The 20,603-nt window shown below is 40.3% G+C and overlaps 1 long non-coding RNA gene across 1 annotated transcript; it reads left to right on the top strand.

Annotated features, from left to right (window-relative positions):
* Positions 1 to 73: 73 nt before the first annotated feature.
* LOC148186628 (uncharacterized) lies at positions 74 to 8,582 on the top strand. Its single transcript, XR_015779445.1, has 3 exons — positions 74 to 128; positions 508 to 602; positions 2,422 to 8,582. It is a non-coding gene; the product is annotated as an uncharacterized LOC148186628 (long non-coding RNA).
* The last annotated feature ends 12,021 nt before the right edge of the window (positions 8,583 to 20,603 follow it).

Raw genomic sequence — 20,603 nt, 5'->3', positions numbered from 1 at the left:
TAATAATTCCCCCCTACAACATGGCAACACATGGTTTGATCCAGTGAGTTTACTGCAGCATTTAAGAGTCATCGGCCCGTGGCCACGCCCCCTGCTCCACCAGGAAGGAGCTTCCTCAAACATCCAGAGTAAGTCACAAAGAAACAAATGATTATTATCACAATTTGCCCGTGTAATCCTACAATACTAGAACGAGTACACACTGATTAGGCAATGGGAGGTTAAAAAATATATACACATCAAACCTAGTGTGTGATGATGACTCTTTTGGTGTAGCTGACTGTAAATGAAATGAGCCTGTGTAGATAAGAAACATTACCACAATGTGGCTGTGGACATATTTTGTGACTTTTCATTTAAAGACATGTTTAAACAGTAGCCAAAACAATGTATATTAAAAACGTATAAAATGTAAAAAAAAATGTATATTTTCCAAAACATTCTGGTAATCCTAAACCATTTCCTAGCCTGGAAAACAGTTTTTTTTTTTAAATTTATAACTTTCAGGAGTTTCATGACTGTGGGAGCCCTGTGTAAACAACAAGCATTGTACCTTGTGGCCAATATTCTGCATGATGTTAGAGGCACAGCAAAAGTAGCAGGTAAGTGAATATTTATGTTGACATCACTCATGAAAAAAGTGAGGGTATGTTTTACAATTGTTAAGCCTTCATGGCTACGAGTGATGCTACAAACAGACACACTTTATCTTGTTTGCTGTTAAGATGTACTGTTGTTCTCTTAGCCCTTAGAAACCTGAGCTAATTAGCCTGATTTCTTTCAAAAACATAGGCAAAAGGCAACAAGCTATTTAGGAAGAAATTACTACTCAGTTTAGCAAAAAATTAGTAAAACAAAAATTAAAAAAATTAATTTACCTGTAAATCTGCAAAAAAAGAGGAAGATGTAGAAGAAAAGAACAATCAAGAAGATTACCTGTAAATTATAATAATAGTTCTGTATACATAACATAATTTTAAATATATAATTATGGTAATTACAAATTTAGTTTTCTAGAAAGTTTTCTCTAGTTTTTTTTTTTAATTTTAGTTTCTTAATCCAATAATTTCTTGCAATTTGTGGAACATCACATACCAAGTTGCTCATTACCTTTTTTTCCAATGTTTTTGAAAGAAACTAGTTTGTTCAGAGCTCAGAGGTTTAAATGCGTGTGAAAGCAGCACAAGAAAAGTGATGTCCACCCAGGTTTCAAAGGGTTAAAGAGCAACATTAGCATTTATCTAAAGCTGTGTCTCTGTTCATTTGGCAAACATTAGCTCAACTTTCAGTCTCCTGTGTGCTGTTTGGTGTTGAGCATGTGGTTTGTAGTTGGAAATGTGGTTGATGAAAGTAGTGAGAGTGAACCAAGACTGCACAGTTACATGCTGGAAAACCAAAAAAATGAGCTGAAAGATGTTAAAATGGTGTGTAAAGCTGAGGGGAAAGGGCATGTTTTTTGTTTTATAAAATATATTTTACGTAACTACTGTTTTCAAAAACTTTGACAGCTGTGACAGAGAACTTTATTGGAAAATGGTTGAAATATAGACCTCATAAATTCAAATGTACCCAGTTCCTCAAACTAATTGTAACTCTGCACTGTTGGATTAATATGGCACTGAACCCAAACCCAGGCATCTACCACTAACCCAGGAGCCAAGAGCTGAAGAGCGGATCCTTAAGAGTGATAATTGGTCGCGTCAAGTCTCGACACAAAAGCGTGGTTTCAAGACACAGCTGTTTCTTATACATCACCTACTGTAAAAAAAAAAAATCCACATTTGCACCTACACATGCCCCTAAATGTTCACTGAGAGGCAGAACCTCAGATCCAAAACATTACCCGCTATTTTGTAGCCAAGAGCTAATTGATATTTTTCCACAAACAGCATCCAGTAAAGTTCTCTAATGGCCTTAAATCTTAATCATTGCAGTTGCTCTAGACTAGACATGACATCATGGCAACAGGTAGCCCAGTTTGTTCCACGGGTCTTTAATCATCAAGATTGCCATCATAATGGCTGAGTGGGCCACTGGTTCACAAAAGAGGGCCTCTCTGTGTGGAGGAGTCAGATAAGGTATATGTCTCCACTTCAAACAGGCTTGAAACAGACGAGAGGAGAACAGTGTTTCCTTTATTTTGATGATCTCGGATATGATGATACTCCAGAACCGTTCCGTTTATGAATACCTGGAAGTTGCAACCATGATGAAAATGAACATAAGAGAATGAGGATGCTTTCTAAATATGCAACGGACTAAACATCCACATATGGCTCTCAGATTTTGGACAGTCAACAGTTATAGATTCAAACCATCACCGATGACCAGACCTCTGCCAAAACACAATCAACTCCCTGTCAACACATTCACTGCACTCCTTCCTCTTTTCTCTCTCCTCTTCCCTGCTCTTCTCCGTAGCCCTGCATGTTGGATGCCTCGGTGTCAGCCACACCAGTTATTCCCCTAATCCTAAACAGATTGGCTTCCGCCACAGAAGAAAACCCTCAGTCTGGCCGTCTCCTCGGCGCTTGCTCCGCAGAAACCCCATTAATAGGCAGCACATGGCGATAGGTTATGGAATGGATTATGGGCCTTGCAACGTATGTGGTCCGCTGGCGGCTCCGATGGTTGCATGGTGGTGTTCAGGGACACACTCCCTAACGAGGAGACAGAATTGATCGGCGCTGTTCTCACTTTTACAGCCGCCCCGACCAAAAGAGGGAGGGGGACAGTTGTCAGTCATTCCTAATAGTTGCTCCCCTCAACAGCAGAGTCAATGGCTTTCTCCCTGATGTGAACACTGCATAGAAACTCATGCGGCGGGCTGAACGTGTAATTATCAAACTTGGAGCTGCTTATTAAGATGAGAACGAGGACAGGGCGATTGTGTTTCTTTTATTTTTTGTTTCTCGGCACAATAGAGTAAGTGGAGGTCTGTGAAATCATGGCGAGGAAGAAGGATCTGAGAGGAGGAGGACAAGGGAGGGAGAGGGGAGGGGGCAGAGGGAGAGAGAGACATGGGGAGAACGAGATAAAGGAGAACACACATGCGTACACACGCACACACACACAATAGTCACAGAACATAATAGTGAGGTAACCACAGTTCTCTTTTTTTCTACTGCTGTGCCAGTAGGTGGTATGTGTGAACAAGTGTGTATGTGTGTGTGTGTGTGTGTGTGTGTGTGTGTGTGTGTGTGTGTACCACCTCTTAGGGGGTGGGTGAAGTCTCAGAAACACAGCTGCAAGGCCTGCTCTGCCTCTGTCATTTGTACAGCACTAGTCTGCCAAGGGTGAAAAGTGACCAAAATTATCCAAGAATCCAGGGTTAACAGTGTTCATGTGTGTGTGTATGTGTGTGTGTGTGTGTGTGTGGTAGGGGGTGTCCTAATTCTGGAGGAAAGGGTGAAAATTACACCTCTGCACACATGTCCACAGAGTGGATCATACACCGGGTGGTTGCAAAGCCCTCTGAAAAGGGAGGACAGTGTGTGAGAGTGTGTGTGTGTGTGTGTGTGTGTGTGTGTGTGTGTGAGGGTTGTTCTATGGATCAAACGTTTGTTTGTTTGTCAATGTGATAGCTTAGATTTTGACCTATAATGCGAAAAAGATGCATCTCACCACACTAGCATAAGAAAAAGGACCAGTCAGAGGTTTATCTGCTGCTTATTTGCTTTGCCAAGTCATCAAAAGCACAGGAATTTGACACATGTTGTTCACATGTTGTGTCTCAGGTATTTTAGGTGGAGGCTAGTTAAACACTTGGTTAGATTGGAGCAGGTTGTGGTTTTGTTTTGGTTGGAAAAGTCAGTGACTATTCTCCACAATCTTTCCCAAACCTTTTAACCTTGAAGTGATTTAAGTTGCCAAAACATTACAATAAAAATCTTACCTGCAAACCATCTTATGATGGGATCACTCCAGTCGAGATACACGATGCACAGCATAAAATGACTGTGTGCCAAGGATGTAAATTAGAGGGTATCTGTTTAGTACTACACACCTGTAGAGTTTTGTGACTGCATCTTGCACAGTGGGATGCTATTACCTTGTTTTACTTAAAAGGGGCCATGTACAGTTTAAAACATAAATGTTACTAGTTGATGCACTGTACCAGATTAAATCTTAGAGCTAATTCGCAACTGCAGTCCTTCGGCAGGTCAGAACAAAGAAAAAGTACAATAACGTAATTATGCAAAGATCTACAAAGTAAAAAACAAACAAACAATACCACATGATATCAATCTGTCCATAGACAGACAGACAGACATAACTGGCTACTTGTAATTTTACAATGTCTGTTTTTAAGTAACAAGAAAATAACCTGAAAATAAGTTAGAAATGTCCACAAAAAGTGCTGATGTAAAAAAAAAAAAAAAAAGGAAAAAAAGTTTGTTTTTTTTGTAACATAAAATTTTATTAATTGTAAATATAGTTTTCTGGACGTATAATCCCTCTTTTTTTCCAACTAATTTTGAGGTCAGTAATTTTCCAATGCCCTTCGCTTTTACATTTTTAATGTGGAAAAATGAATGAGTAGTTGATTAAACCTACAAGTAACTTACACAGCACAGCTCACATTCTGTAAGTTAAGAATTATATTTCACTCAATTAGTGTGTAGACTTGGTCTCAGGCATTCATTTGCTGTATGCACAAACCCATGTGACTGGCCATTATGTCTGAGTGTGTGTGTGTGTGAGTAGGCCTATGTCTGCGCATGTAAGGCTGTAAACAATGGGACTGGTTCACAGACGCCACTGCAAGCGGCCCAAGGCCAGAAGGACGTCGGCCCAACAACAGCTCATACAGACGACTCCCTGGCTTCTCGCCCATTATCTTCCCCCAACGAGCCAACCAGAGCTACTCTGTGTTCTCTGGCCTTTTACAGACACTAATGAATAGACTAAGTGGCAAAACCTGAGGATGCCTAAAAGGCCATTCTGGGCATAACACAGTTTTTAAAAGACTGTCTACTCACTCAGTGAATGGTTGAGAAGTGGATGTGTCCTCATGTCTTTTGGATGGTGTGTCTTAGAATCACAAAGATATCATCATGCTCATAGTTTAAAAATGACTTGTGATAAACTAGATGTGATAACCCCCTCTTTGCAGATGACAGCCCTCCTTTATTTCAAAGTAATGCACTCTTCTGATGCACCAAAGAAAGTTAAAGAGGTTTTTTTGACAGATAAGCATGCAAAGTTTCCAGAATAAAAGCAGTGATGTCCCTAGCCTTTATGCCCTTTAGTGTCGAGCAATCAGACATGATTCAAGTTGCTGTAGTTTTTAATTTCATATGAATTTATTACCATCTAGAATCAGCTGTATTTTATTTCATTAGAGCTAAGGGCTAACCTCTTCACACTGCTGCTGTGTACAGATTGCAGTGATAGTGATGATATTACCAGGTATGTTTTTTTTTTTTTTTTTAATGCTTATTATTCTGAGCTGCGGATGTTCACATAATGGAAGAGAAGAGGTGTTTCACTGAACAGGTCAACTCAAAGTTACATCATTCTAAACTCTTTATCGTCTCTTCACAGAGTTAAAAGCATTTAAAAAAGTGTGCACTCTATTACATGAGAGGATTTTTAGGAAACTACTATAAAACACCTGCATGCATATGGTTGCGTTTGTGTGTCATGGGAAAATTGATTCTGCAGCCTTTTGAAAGAAACTGCAACAATAAAACGCCACTGAATTCTACTTTTTTAGGCATTTCAGCAGGATTTAGGGGAATATATTAGCAGAAATCTAATAATGATAAAAGATATGTTTTCTTTAGTGTATAATCACCTGAAAATGAGAATCATCATGTCTATGTTACCTTAGAATGAGCTGTTTATAATGACATAGGAAGTAGTTCATCGTCCATGGAGATCCCTATGTTCATGTTCACCATCAAGCAAACACTAGCTCTAGATAGGGCCATTCACGTTTTGCACTTTTGTGTTGGCCTCCGTAGTCAGCAGCCCCTCTGTGACAAGCCATACGGTGCCAGGAAAACACACATATTGTAACATTAAACTGCCTAATGCAGTGTTTTTTCCTGTTTAAATCCCTTGGTCCATTTGTTTTGGAGAGGAAGAGACCTCTGCTGATTAGTTGGCTCTCAATAAAGACCTACTGAATGTTGTTATCTTAAAGTATCAGAGAAAAAATGTGAGTACACATTAGCTGGTACTAGGCTAGTGGTCCATCTGCAATGAGCTAGACAGCTGAGAAACACTGATTCATAGTGTGAAATGGCTTGATTTGGGGTTTTTTCTTTCTGTTTTTTAATTTTTCTTTTACCGGTTGTAATAACCTGGTCTTTTTGTTTTGGAGAGGAGGAGACCTCCACAGGTAATTTGGCTCCTGGTACACCTGGTAAACCTTCTTAACAATGATGAGCTGGTTGCAAACTGCAACCCTCACAACAAGATGACACTAAATCCTACACACTGTTCCTTTATGGTTTTGTGTTGCTACAAATACTTTTTTGCATGAAAATGTTTTTCATCAGCTGTTTAGTCAACAGCTACAGAACAAGTATGTTGATTAATTGACTCATTTTGGATCAAAAGACCAGGTTATCCTCTCCAATCATCTTTTTCAGGCAGGTGGGTGGGTCCCATTAACTTTGCTGATAATGAACTGTAATCTTGCTTAAAATTACATTTAGGAAAATCAGATTGTCCTCTGTTATGATGGTGGAAAAGATCCAGAGAAACCCTGACTGCCCTGAATTTCCCCTTTGCGTGTGTCGAGATCTGTGAACCTCCCACACAAACCCAGACTGCCTTGCTCTCGATCAGAGGTACAGTGTGTTATTAGGAGAGCATGAAACTATGAGAAAGAGGTTCCTGTTACAATAAGCGGGAAGTTGTTTTGGTTCCACCACTGCTACCCCTCCACCATCCTGAACATGTAGTTGTGCTGATCGGATGATTGTGGACATGAGAGCATTGTTGCTGACCTCTGTAATGATCGTCCCTTGAACCCGGTCTTTTTTGTCTGAGTGATGATGACCCTGCATGTATTTTGTCGGGGCATGACTAAGCAAGATCTAACAGTAGATGCTTAGATGATATGATGCACAACACACCATTTGTATGATTAGTAGCAGGATGGATGATAGAGTTATTCCCCTCTCTAAACTTCACCTCTGTGGACTGTAGGACTGTTTAAACCAGCAGCTGCACTTTCAAATCTCATATCCCGGTATGCATGCATGGGAACTTGTCCTTTTTCCCCCACAGTCCGCCCCCTCCTTGCATCCCCCCATCCACTTCCTGCTATCTCCAGGGCCAATCTAAAGCTGCGCTATTACGAGTCCAGTACTCGGTGTGTTGGCGGCCGATTTAGAACATCAACACCATCAATCAACCCGCCGATGGGGCCAACCAGCTGGCTGAACCGTCCTGTCCCACCGCTGGACAATTTGTCATCCGACGAGGCCAAGTTGCGTTCACGTAACTATACCCAAACCTTTCTCCTCCCTGTCTCTCCCCTTGCTAAAAACCTCTTTTGATGACTTTTTCACTTGCGCTTTTAACTACTTCCTTGAAGCCTCGACATCTCAACTCACAACAGCCTCTTTACCGAAAGCTTTGTGATTGTTTTCTTGCTGCTGCTCCATATGACGATAATCAACAAGTAGACATCCATGGGACGAGGCTCACTTTAGTTTTTCTTTACTGATGCTTTTGGGTCTGTTCACAGCCTGTTTTATTCACAGTTTGTTGCCATTACTTTTGCTGGAAAAATAAGCTGGCCATTACAAATGTTTCCCCTTTCGCTTTATGTGGTTCGCTGAGGTGGGTCATTATCCACCAAAATATATGACCAACAAATAAACAAACAAATAAACATGCAATGGAGAAACCATGAGTCATTGTTCTATAAAACATTAAATATGGCTCTATCCCGTTCACATTAACTAAGCAAATATTTGATTTTATGCATGCTTCCTGTACACTTGAGCGATAATAATAGAGTAGAGCTGACTTTATATGTTAATAAAAGTCGGAGACGCGGTCAATAAAAAGGAAGTCTTTTCCCAAACTAATAAAACAGACGCAAGATTTATATTCTAAATTCATGTCATCAACTAATATGTGAAAAACGGGAGACACTGCAGCTGTTTTAGATTAAATGATAATTCTTTGTTTGGTAAATCATAATATGAAATCTGAATTACTGCGGCTATACATGCAACAAATGGCTTTTATAAATTCTCTGTTACAATGATGTCATAGATTCCTCATCACCCCAAAGCTCCTAACACACACACTGGCAGACACACGCACACACACACTTCCCCTCGTAATTGCTCAGTGTTCACTGCTTTGCCTTATTACTTGGTTGCTCTCACTCTCCGGGCCAGCTGAGAGGCCCCTGGGGGCACAGTGGGGGCCTTAGAGTTGTCCAAACACCCCAAATGAAGGTCTGGGGAAGTTCCTTGCTCTTTTGTCTCTGCCGTCTCTGCCAGGGAAACAAGTGCAGCACAGTGCGCAGACTTTGGAGTGTGTCTGCTGGGGTCATGATATGGCTGCTCGGCGGTCCCTCGTAGTCACGCTACTATTTCTCCCCTCTGCACCCCACCACCCTGGCCAGCCAGACAGCCTGCCCCAGCTGCACAACTAGCTGCCCTTTACCAGTTCAATCAGCCAAGGTCACCAACAATCAACCAGTGATGATGCACATCTGTGTGTCTGTGTGTGCAGGCAGAAAGGTATAGATCAACGTGCCTCCTCTGAATTCTTTAAAGTACCTAGACATGTTTAATAGTCCACTACTATTTTGTTTAACATGGCTTTCCCACGTAATTGTTAAAAAAAAAAAATGGAAAGGGGCTAGACCCTTTTTCCCCCCATTGATAAATTTCCTTTCAGTAGGTTTCACTTTCTCCTGTGCTGCATGCGCTACGTTGACCACTGAAAAAGCAACGCACATCAGGATGGCACTTGCATTTACGCAAACATCAGAGAGATTCAGCCAGACATGTTTACATAAAATAATCAACACAAACACAAATTTAGTTTATTTAATATATTTTATTTCATTCTTTGTAAACAATATAGCATCACTATTGCAACATACCATCATGCATGTTTCATTTTACTATCCTTCCCTTCTGTCAGACTGTTTGTTTGTTTTTCCTTTGCCGTCTAGATGGTGTTGTTCATCTACTGTCCCAGCCTATTCTCATTCCAAAGTCTTTAAATATCGCCTCTTTGTCAGCAATTTTGGTGTTGGCCAAAAGCCACATTTCGTAGTGGTATGGTACACCACTTGATAAAGTGGGCGGATGGTTCCTTTGATGGTTATATGATACGCCACTGAACGGTGTCAGGTTGAGACACTGCCATTAAGAACCTAATACAAGGAGCTGAAAGGTCTGCATATGGTGGGTGTGAGGGTGCTGGATGGGTCGAACAGACCCCTGACTTTCACCCAAACCATGATGTTTTTTTCTAAACCCATCCACCTATGTTTTTTTTGCATAATCCTAACCACATGCTTTTCTTGCCTAATCCTAACTATGTGCTTTTGTTGACATCCTGGTTTTGGTTGCGACATCCTGAAACAGTAACAACAGACGCTGGAGGATACCTAGATGTGAAAGTCCATTGACAAAACAGCGATATGTAACGACTTGGTATGAGAATGTGTTGCCGTCACCATCTGCCTGGTTTCGTGTAAATGCAACATCTGAAAAAACATTTTTGAGTGGAGGAAGACTTTAAATAAAATGATAATGTATCTCCCACTACACACACGCTTTTACACATGACTGAGCAACTGTATGCACATTTAAACACATAAAAAAATCATGTTGTTTCCATCTGCAGAGAGCTGTGTTAAATTTAGATGATCAACTTTCAAGTGTGTGCAAAGGATTAACAAGAGGCTGCAGCAAATCACAGGCGACACTTCCAAATTTCAGAGTGAAAATGATTTCTGCTAAACAGAACCATACACCAGAACTGGGCGGCTTTTTACGCAGTCGCACGCAACTTTATTTGCCTGTAAATAATTTTCCAACATCCCATTCAAGAATTGGAGCGTTTGATTTTGGTTTTATGAGTGCATGTTTTACAAATGCTACTAGAGCCAAAAGAAACTGTACCTGGCAGTCACACTGAAAAAGGCTTTCCTCACCTTCTCTGGATATTAATGAGCCCAGAAACAGCTCGCATCCAAAGCCAAAGTAGATTACATACAGTGTGAAGGAGCTGCCAAACATATTGCATGACAAACATTGGTGCATTTGCTGCTAAAAAGATGCTGAACTGGATTCCATCACATTAAGCAGAGGCTGGTTACAAGTTAAAGTTTAAAAATCCAAGTTGAAAATTTACAGCAGCATTATAAAAACACTTCTGGCATAACGGGGAATGTGATATTTTTTGCATTTAATCACATGCTCCCTGTTGCAACTCCTAACTGGAAGAAGAATGTGTTTAGGGCCATAGGGGAACGATTGGAGTAAAATTATAACAAGCATAAATTGGACCCTTGGCATTGGCCTTTCTTTGAAAAGTCTTAATGACAAATCACCACTTTCCCTTTCACCTCCTAGTGTTTCATCTGGGCTCTACCCAGGGTGCTCTGCTCCAATCCCAATTGGCTGAGCCTTTTTAAGCCTCGCCCATGGCCATATTCTCAAGAAAACATTTTTTTGTTTCATACCTGCCTGGACTTCTGTGCTAAACTGATGTTTACTCTTGCCGCTGGCTGATTTGAAAATCCAGACTGGCAAAGTATGTGGGAACTGTGGATTTTTGTTGCAGTGGATTGATTCTGTGTCATTAATATCCCTTGCGGAAAGCTTAAATGATAAATCATACGTGTCGCTTGCAATTTCTGCCTTAGTTTAAAACTAAGGAAAGATTAAAATAGTTTTGCATGTGTGGAGTATATTGCAGCCTTTCCTCTTAATTTAAGATGTTTATTTTCTTTTTTTCTCCCTGGAACTTGTGAAATTGACGATGAACAGGCACACTGTGCATCTTTGTTTAAAAATTCATCGAAGGAGAAGAAACAATTAAGAGACAGTAATGACTTTACCAAAGGGGGGGAGTTCAATGCCTACTCTTGCATAGATTCCTCTCTGTTGTATCATTAACTTCTCCCAAATAACAATACCTGTGAATGGAATTTAAATCGATACCAAGGGGGTAAAGTTAACAAGGACTGAAAATGCTTAATTAAAATTTTAGACTTCATATTGTCCTGTCTTATGGACAAAGTTGGATTGTTAACATGCAAATTCAAAACACACAGTATGATTTTCTGTGGTTGTTAATAATTACGTCTTTTTGCCTGACCAGGCTGAACAAACACACAACCCTTGACCTTAGTGCAGAGGAGAAGATTGTGTCCCATTCACAACATGAAACCACAGTCAGACCTCCAGACCTGACTGATGGTTGAGGGATGCCAAGCTAAATCCAAGTCCAGGTGACCACCAGCGGTCCCTGTCTGCAGCCCTCGTCTTGAGGCTCTAACTACTTAATAAGTGGCTGTCCCAGGTTTCCTGGAGATAGTCCAGACCCACAGAGGCCCCCTTCGAACGGACGCCCAAAAGCATGAGGAGGGCTTCATTTATCAATCAGACCAATCACAGACTTTTCCGGGGCTAGGGATGGCCACATGTTGGGGATTAGGCGCACGGAATTCAGTACAACCAAATTATGGAGGGTTAGTCAGTTAGAGATTATAGAAAATCAACAATGAAAAGAGTTGGATTACACTGCAGTTGCAGCTGGATCGATGTGCTGTAGGTATCAACTATCAATGTAAACTCAAGACACAGTGCAGCTACATATGACAACACAGGTAGGGCTGGGTGACATGGACGAAATGAAATATCACAATGGTTTTGACCAAAAACCTTCATGTTGATATTCTGATATTGTAGGGTTAACTATTGGTGCTTTCACAAAATATTTAAACGATGAGATTTTTGATAAATCATCATTAGTAATGTGATATAATGACTGTGGACCTGATCAGACAGAGAGTGTTTTAGCAGCCAGGGGCAGCTTTGGGCAATGTTTTTTAAAAGCATTTTGCTCGCTGCTTTTGTACTACTGAGTGCCTCACATTATTCCACTATATGCGCCTTGCGTTTCTGCAGGAGCGTTCTGAATGATATTGCCCCCATTGTCCAATCAGACGAATTGAGAGGCGGGCCTTCTGTGGAGGCAATCAAGTTAGCAGAGCACTGTACATGGTTTGTGTTAGGCTCACTTTGGCTCACTTTCATTATCGCCGTTTACAAGCTGCAAGACATACCCAAACAATTTGTAGTCTCTGCTACTTTCTATCATTTTATCAACGATAATTAGGCTCGACGATTGACAACTGATTGTCAAATATTCCTCTGCTCATCCTAAAAGAAACCTTGATATCCAGGCAAACCTCCTGGACCAGTTGGTGGTATGCCCTGTTATTTCTCCTCATCTTATGTTCCCACGTGGATTTTTGCATTTTTTCCCACTGTCCAATGTACTATTTGGGAACAACCTCTCACCCTAAATGAGAGCCAGAACAGGTGCCCTCTGTTCATTTTCCATGCAGATTTTAATTACAGTATCTCTGTGTTTTCTTCACAGCATAATAGCAGTTAAGATAAGGACATCATTTGGTGGTTACCTAGCAACAACAAAAATCAAAAAAAGATGCAGCAAGCTAAAAAACCAAGCGTCATCCTGCGAGGCTGTCAAATGCGAAATTGCCAAAAGTTCATCAAAAGGCCAATTGAGGCTGGTTCCAAAACAGAGTAAACCCCATAGACCCCCATGTTAAAAGGCCCAACTTCAGAGCAGAAATAACATGTTCACAGCTGGGGACAAAAATGGTTTTGGTCTCTATTGCTAATTTCAACATGACAGCTGTACAGGGGGGTGTTAATGATTCACCAGTTTACATTTTAGTAAGGGCCAAATGCATGTATATTAAAATGCAGGGCTGCTTGAGTGACAAGGGCTGTCTCAGCTACAGTCAGATCCACCCTTCACTCATCCACAGCGCCAACCCTTTTGTCCAACTATGGTCACCTGGCGCCAAAAAAAACTAAGATAGTGACAGCCAAAATGCTGAACTTTGCCATCAAACCAGCAGTTTGCAAACCATTGGGTTATGTTACAGTGGGCTAAATCCATTATTTATGCTGTCAGTGTGCAAAATGTGCTTTGTCTGATCCGGGCAGGCTTGAACAGAAAAGGCAATGTGGTGCTCAACGCTTTTTGCAGGTTGCAAAACACGCTCTGTCTGATCGGGGCCTAAGTGGGTAAAGGCAAATAACCTAACAGCTAGAACAGTGTGGTTTGTCCAGAAAATTGCATCACTTTAATCTAATTCAGCCTATAAAACCAGGAAAATGCAAATATTGAAAAATGTTACGATATTCCAAATCAATACAAACAATATCTAGTTTCATATCACACCATCAATATTATATTAATATTCAGCCGTGCTGTAAATATAAGATACTAAGCTAAATGCTGAGCTTTTATAACAGCAGCATAGGAGAGTAAAGAAGACTCATAAAGTCAGCAAACTGGCCCTATACAGCAACATTTCTACCTTTTGCTAATGTTAGCAACCATAAGCTACTGGTCATACCAGAGCAAATCAGACTAACAGCAAAACCCTTGAAAGTATTAATTTAAGTAGTGGTGCATTTGATTGTTTTTGCTTTTCATTAGCAAGAGGGAGAGTTAGTTGTTTCGTCTGTCGAAGGAAACATAACATCTATAACAGTATGCAGACGGATATATCTCACGGCATAAATTACAAACTCATTTACAGTTTATTACAATCAAACATGCAGCGGACACGCAACGTGCATGTTTCTTCTGCCACATCCCCAGCATCACAACTCAAACATCAAAGTGAGTGTGACATCACTGCTTTGCAAATAAGGCTCATCTGAAAGCTTCAGAGTAGATAATTATCGTTACCCAGCCAGCACACGAGCTGCGAGCTGTGCAGCTGATTTAGAAGCCAGCAGAGAGAGGTGAGCCGTCACCGTCACCTCTGGCATGTTGTGTCACTCCCGCTCATTTCCATCTCTGTGCACAGACGACAGACGAGGCTCTGACAGGTGTCAGAGAGGAGCAGAGCAGGTCTTGTCACTCATTCACTGAAACCCCCCCTGCTGTGTGGGACACGCACACTTTGATATACCATGACTATAACTAGGGAGAGAGGGAGGTGTGTCTGTTTCTGTGTGCAGTAGAGAGACAAAATAGAAAATGACGGGGAAGAGGGAAAGGGAGAAAAATGGGAGACACATGGATGAAGATATATGGTGGCAACAAACAGTATGTAATGATCCTCTTAAAATATCAAGCAAACAGAAAAATGGAGTATGTAAAGTCTGGATGAGGGAAGACGTGTTTGTTGGGTACCTTTCAAGATTTTTTAAAGAAAGAGAAAGTCCAGGTAGCCAAATTTTTCTATGTGTCATCTCTCATAAACCCCTTTAATGGCACTGATCTTGGGACACGTCACTGCACAATAGATGCACTTTAGGCCTAAGTTAGCATAAGTATGAAGGGGAGAGAGCATATGCATCATTTGACCTTTTGGCCGAAATAAATACAATGATATTACCATTCAGTTATTTTATTTTTCAAGTGAACTTATAAATCATCACGGCACTCAGTTATTTGAATATACCAGCATGTAATATTTTGTATCTGTGGGTTCCACTATTTAATTTGTCTGTAATTTATTTGTAGCAGTCAATGAAAATATGTGTCAATTCAACAGGCACCACTGCCAAAGAAATTAACAATGATTTTACACAGAGGACAGCTTAAGCTAATGACTTCGTGTCAGCATGAAGATAGACTTTGCAGATAATGGGTACTTCCAATAAGAGTGCTTTTCACAGAGGGGGTTATCACCTATGGTAAGAGTGTGTGAGTGCTTTTCACGCACAGTATAGGTCCATGGCATTGGACCATGGACACAGAGGTACTACACTATTAGCGCACATTACTGGAAATAAATTAGCATGTAATTTTATGATTTTATTAAATGATATTTTGGAGGTCTAAAAGTACAGCTGCTGTAATTGTGATTGAAAGTGTTGAGCGGCAGGATTATCATGCATTTATGCAAAGGAAATTTGAAATCTAAAATGGTTTGCAAAGCCTGTGTGTGGAATTTGTACCACCTCTGTGTTGCTAACAATATCAAACAGCATTAGAAAATAAGCATTGGTAGAATATTGGGAGTCACATGGTGTTTATTCCAGAGGTGTGACCAAGTCATTGTCTTGCAAGTCACAAGTAAGTCTCAAGTCTTTTCCTCTAAAATCCGCAAGTCCCACTTATAATAATGCAATCTACACCAAATGGAATGTCATTTAAACAACAGTAATAATAAATGACTGATTTACAAAAATACACATTTAAAATGTGTATTTTTGACAAGTTTGTTTGAAGTTATTGCCTCTCCATCTGTAAATTTTTTGACCCATAAGTTTTGCATACTGCAAGACTTTGTAGTTTTTGTTCAATAACAAAATTATCTTTGGTGTATTTTTTCCAACTAGTGCTCAGGAATAATGTTAGTTCTTGACTGATGTTGGATTGGTTCAAACAAAGTGGATCTTGGGAGTGTTGACTTGCTGGAAATAAACAGCATTAAGTTGATTCAGAAAATTAAGGAAAATAAATAGAATTATTTGTAATATTATCCATTCATGGCACATTTTTAAAGTAGCACACTTTTTAGTCTTTGTGCTTGGAAGAATGTATCAGTTATTTTTTAAGTGAAAAGGCTCAAGTTCATGTGAAGTCACAAGTCATTGAGGTAAAGTCCAAGTCAAGTTGCAAGTCTTTTTTGTTTTTGTCAAGTTGAGTCTAAAATCTTCAAATATATGACTGTAGTCTTACTCTAGCCGAAGTCATGTGACACGAGTCCACGTCTTTGGTTAATTCCAACCCTATAGGCAGTCTAACTCCACCAATAGAGGTGTCATTGTTCCTCAACTCTAGATTTCAACTAGGGGCTCAGGAAAAATGGAGCTAGACCCCCCATATTTCATTTCTCCCTTGCTGATAGCATTTATCAGCGGTGTCCTGATAAAAACAAAATATGCAACTTAAGCCCGAGCAGGGCTAAGCCGCCGAGGTGGACAGGATTACCTGGAGGCTAGCCGGGACAGGCATCAGATTGTACTGTCATAAAGGGCCATTAGCCTCTTGGCAAACTGTACCTCAAGCCCAAGATGACAGAGCTTTTCAAGACGGACAGAGGGAAAAATATGAAACTTAAATTCGTCATGACAGACATCTCAATGAATGAGACCCCCGGAAAAATGGCTCCATAGAGCAAAACAAACATAAAAAGATGCTTTTTTAATTTTTTTTATTTTTAAAAAGTCCATTTGACACCAACTGAATTGGTTATATTACTAAGCTTGAAATAATCAATACCCACTGTTCCCTTTTGGGTATAAGTATTTATACAAAAAGAGAGAATGGGTTTCCCACAACACACAATGGAGTAGACTGACTGACTGGCTGGGATTAAATTTAATACAGGATCTTGACAGACATATCCTGGAAGCATATCGCTCTGACCGCAGATTTCCTAGGAGCAAAGCTTACATGTTTTTCTTGGATTTGCCTCATTAATTGGCTAGGTAAGTCTCCTTAATCCATGATGATCACTTTCTTGTATGTCTTAGGGCATTTCTTTCATATACTTTTCTTGTCTTAATACTTCACGGCTTTGACAACAAAATTAAGATCAAACACAACTAAAGTTTCTCAGTATGCACATGCTCAGTCTTGAGTGACACCGTAGGAAGCCTCCATTTTGAGGCAGGAAAAATAATGCAGTGTGTAATTGTTGGGGGGGTGGGGGGGTCTAGACAAAGTGTCCGCAGGTACAAAAAGTATACGGCTAGACAGCACAGCAGACAGCCGGCTGTCTTCCTATGCTCTGTCACTTTCTCTGACATGCGGAAGAAGAGGTCTTGTCTGTTATCTCAGGGAGGAGCTCTGGATTATTTGGTGACACACACATATACACACTTCTCTCTCAAATCTCCACCCATTTCCATCCATCTACCTCTCACTGTGCACCGCCTCAAGGCCATATCGTGAGCCGGGCCTGTGATAAAGAGCCAGGTGGGGGTGATGTTTAGAGGGGGGGCCAGACCGTCAGACTGGCCGGGCAGGCTTCAGCTGGAGTCTTTCTCTGTCTCCCCTGTCTGTCTCTTTCAGTGTACTTATAGCGGCTGCCGACCTGTCCTTTCCCAGAGGGCTTTGTGAAAGGACAGAAATGTGATGCTGCTACACAGACATAAGTTGCGCTGGAGTCTGTCTGCAGTGGCCATGTTGTATCTCTCTTCTATGACCCCCACCACCGCCACCTCCTCCTATTTTTACCTGAGCATAGAGACTCCAGGCGCCAGACGCAGTGTAACTGCAGTCTCAGGTATGCTGGGCGGACGTTGCAGCCACTTCCCAGGGCTTCACCTGCGCCTGAGACTGAGTGACGCGGGCACCATAATCAGTTATGGACAGTGGTGGCCCCAAGAGGGGACCAGGCGGGGACTTGCCTCCAAAAACTAATTGGAGGCCGACATTACTGTCTATAATGCTGTGGCATGCTCTTTTTCTTTTCTTTTGTTTTTTTTTAAGATAGCGCAAAGATATTGTTACCTTGCGAAACTAGACATCCGAAAGCATCCATTGGTATCAGCCATGAGTGGTGGCTCTTGTCATTGGTGCTGGCGAGGATGCCATCCCGAGGGGGGCAAAAATTCAGTCATCAGTCTGAAACAATGCGCAAGTCAAGTGGACATCAGAGAACATTTTCTGGCCTTTTACAGCATAACCAGCTATCAGCCAAAAAGCCATTGGAATATATAAAAGAGTACATCTACTTCCTCTTCTGTAACCTACCCATCTGCCCAGTAGAATACCCACCTCTTCAACTACACCTACACCACTGAGAGGGGTGTATGTGGAGAGAAAGAAAAGATATAAGAATGAAAATGGGTTGTATCCATAACCAACTGTACAAATATTAGTCTATACACATCAGATAATTACTAATATGACAAACCAAAGTGCATCAGTATGTCATTACTTCACTCTCATGTTGACACATTTTCAACAATCCTATATACTACAACAGCATAATATAATTCCTTAAATTCAGCTATGACTTTTGGTTCTGGTGTGCCACCCCAAGATTTTCAGTGACCTCATTTGGTCACCCCTATGAATTTTTTTTGCGGGAGTCACTAGCTTAGTAAGGCAGCTCAAAGCATGACAGGCCATCATTCACAATTCAAATTCTGTGACCAAAAATGTCAATGAATTTTCCTCTTTGATTGTCATTTTATAGCTCATATTAGATTTGACTGCACGTACCATTTGAATCCTACGGTCTCTTTAGAAAACGATGACACAAACTTGTTCTGTTGTCAGAGATGTTGATAGAGTTAGGCCATGAGAGCAGCTAACAACTGAAGAGCTTTTATGTAAAGGAAGCTCTGTATATTGCAGCACTTTTGATGATTGATTAATCATTTTTCAGGCAAAGATTGTCAACAATTCCAGCTTCTCAGTTGTAAGGATTGGCTGCTTTTTTTTTTTGACTCATGTTACAGCAAACTGAAAAGGCTTTGGACTGTGAGTAGGACAACACAAGACAGTTAAAGAGGTCATTAAAGGATTTTTGGACATTTTATAACTTAAAATATTGATCAGTTAACCAGGAAAGTTAGAATCAGTGATGAAAATAATCATCAGTTGCAGCTTTAAAAGTATCAATAAGCATGTAAAACTCATTCATTTACTTTTATGAAAACATAAGGAATTTAAATGTATTTATTCTAATTTGTGCAAAGACATGATATTTTGTTTTAAATGCTTTTATGCCTTAAACCTGAACTTATATGTCTAACTGCAATGAGCCTATTTAAACACAGTGGCATTTACTTCCTGCACTTTCTGTCCATGTCTTGTTCCTCTTTCCTCTGCATGTTGTGGCATTGTCATGTGTAAAGGCTTAGGATGATTACAAAATAATTTGAAAATAGAATAAGTACGTAGAGCCTAAGTTGAGGTTTGCACCATCTGTCAACATATGACAGCGGCAGAGCAATTTTCATTGTGGTGCGAGTGGTTTTGTGGTCAATGTGCGCTCTCATTTATCTAAAATACATCCTAAGCTGTGGCTGCCGCTTCATTATTTGAGCAGGCCACATGGGTTACAATGTGCATTTGTTCCTAAATGAAAAATCTTTGCTGAAATTTGACTGACTTGCGTGCATATGTTTTGAGGAAAAAGGGACTGTGCAAGGCTTTTGTGGTGGTATGGGAGAGAGAGAGTGTGTGTCTGGGAGAGAGTGAAACATGCAGAGATAAATTCAGATGGGCAGGGAAACAGTTTATCCCAAATATTTGCAAGTATTTTCAAGGCTTTGCTCCACCCTTTCAATGTCAAACCAGCTGTTACTGAAAACCATCCATGCTGAAAACAAGGAAACAAGCAAACACACATGCAAGTAGCCCTACTTATATCTGTATGGCACTATACTGATGAAGTTCTGCATGCTTTTTAAACAGCGCTTACCCAAGAGGTAACAAAACACAAACTTTCTGCAAGCCAGGGAATTCCAAGGGATATTTACTCCATTTAGTTAACTTTGTTTTTAAGTTCACATCAAATTAAAATAATCCAAAATGCTTTTGCTCCTCACATCTTTTAATTAAAGTGCCTCACAGTTAGAGTTTGACAACAAAATGATGAAACTATATGGTACGAAGCCAGTCCATTGAGATGTGTGCATGTTGAATGATCAGCAACATAATTATATAAGAAAGGTTCACTTCCACCAAATATCACATAATCTATCAATCTGCATGTTGCTAATGATAAAATTAATAATTGGTAAACAGTTTCGAGAAAATAGTTTTTAACTAAAATACAAAATTCTTACTTCAAAAAAGGGCAGTTATTCCACTTACATATTTTCATACACAGCAAATCTTTTACTATCACATCCAAAATACGACAAGCAGGTTAACTGCAGCCCATTGATGCTCAACTTGAGGCCCTTGGTCGAAATCTGGCCCATAATAGGGTGCTTGTTAGCCCACTGACCATTTTCTAATTCACAGTGAAAATAAATGTATTCACACTGGGATTGTTTAGGTACTTTTTAGGTAAATTGGGTGCTAGAGTGCATAAAAAGCATTAAATAGACTTTTTTTGTTTTATTTTTATTTTTAAAAAAAGATGTCATGGGAGGATACCCTTGACCCCTCATGCCCTAGATTTAGCCCGTGGGCCATAAGTTGAGTATCAGTACCATAGTGCATAAAAAAGCACAAAATTGAGTTTGTTTATCAAAAAGCATGATTAACATGAAAAACATGAAACAGTTCTGCTTATGCGCCCAAAGTAAAAGTCATATTACCCCCTCCCCATTCAAAGCAGTCTAAGGTCTGATGCATACCAATGTATAGCGCATTGAATTTCCTTGTAAAATGATGTGCTACATACAAACAAGAGCATGCCCTAAAGCATGGTGACTGCTGCGTTTCCTGGCGCAGTTTCTACCCGC

The sequence above is a fragment of the Plectropomus leopardus genome, chromosome 17, assembly GCF_026936395.1.
Source record: "Plectropomus leopardus strain MGB_pleo_1.0 chromosome 17, ASM2693639v1, whole genome shotgun sequence".
Taxonomy (NCBI): Eukaryota; Metazoa; Chordata; class Actinopteri; order Perciformes; family Serranidae; genus Plectropomus; species Plectropomus leopardus.
Note: the sequence above shows the minus strand (reverse complement) of the source record. Positions and strands in the feature narration are given on the sequence as shown.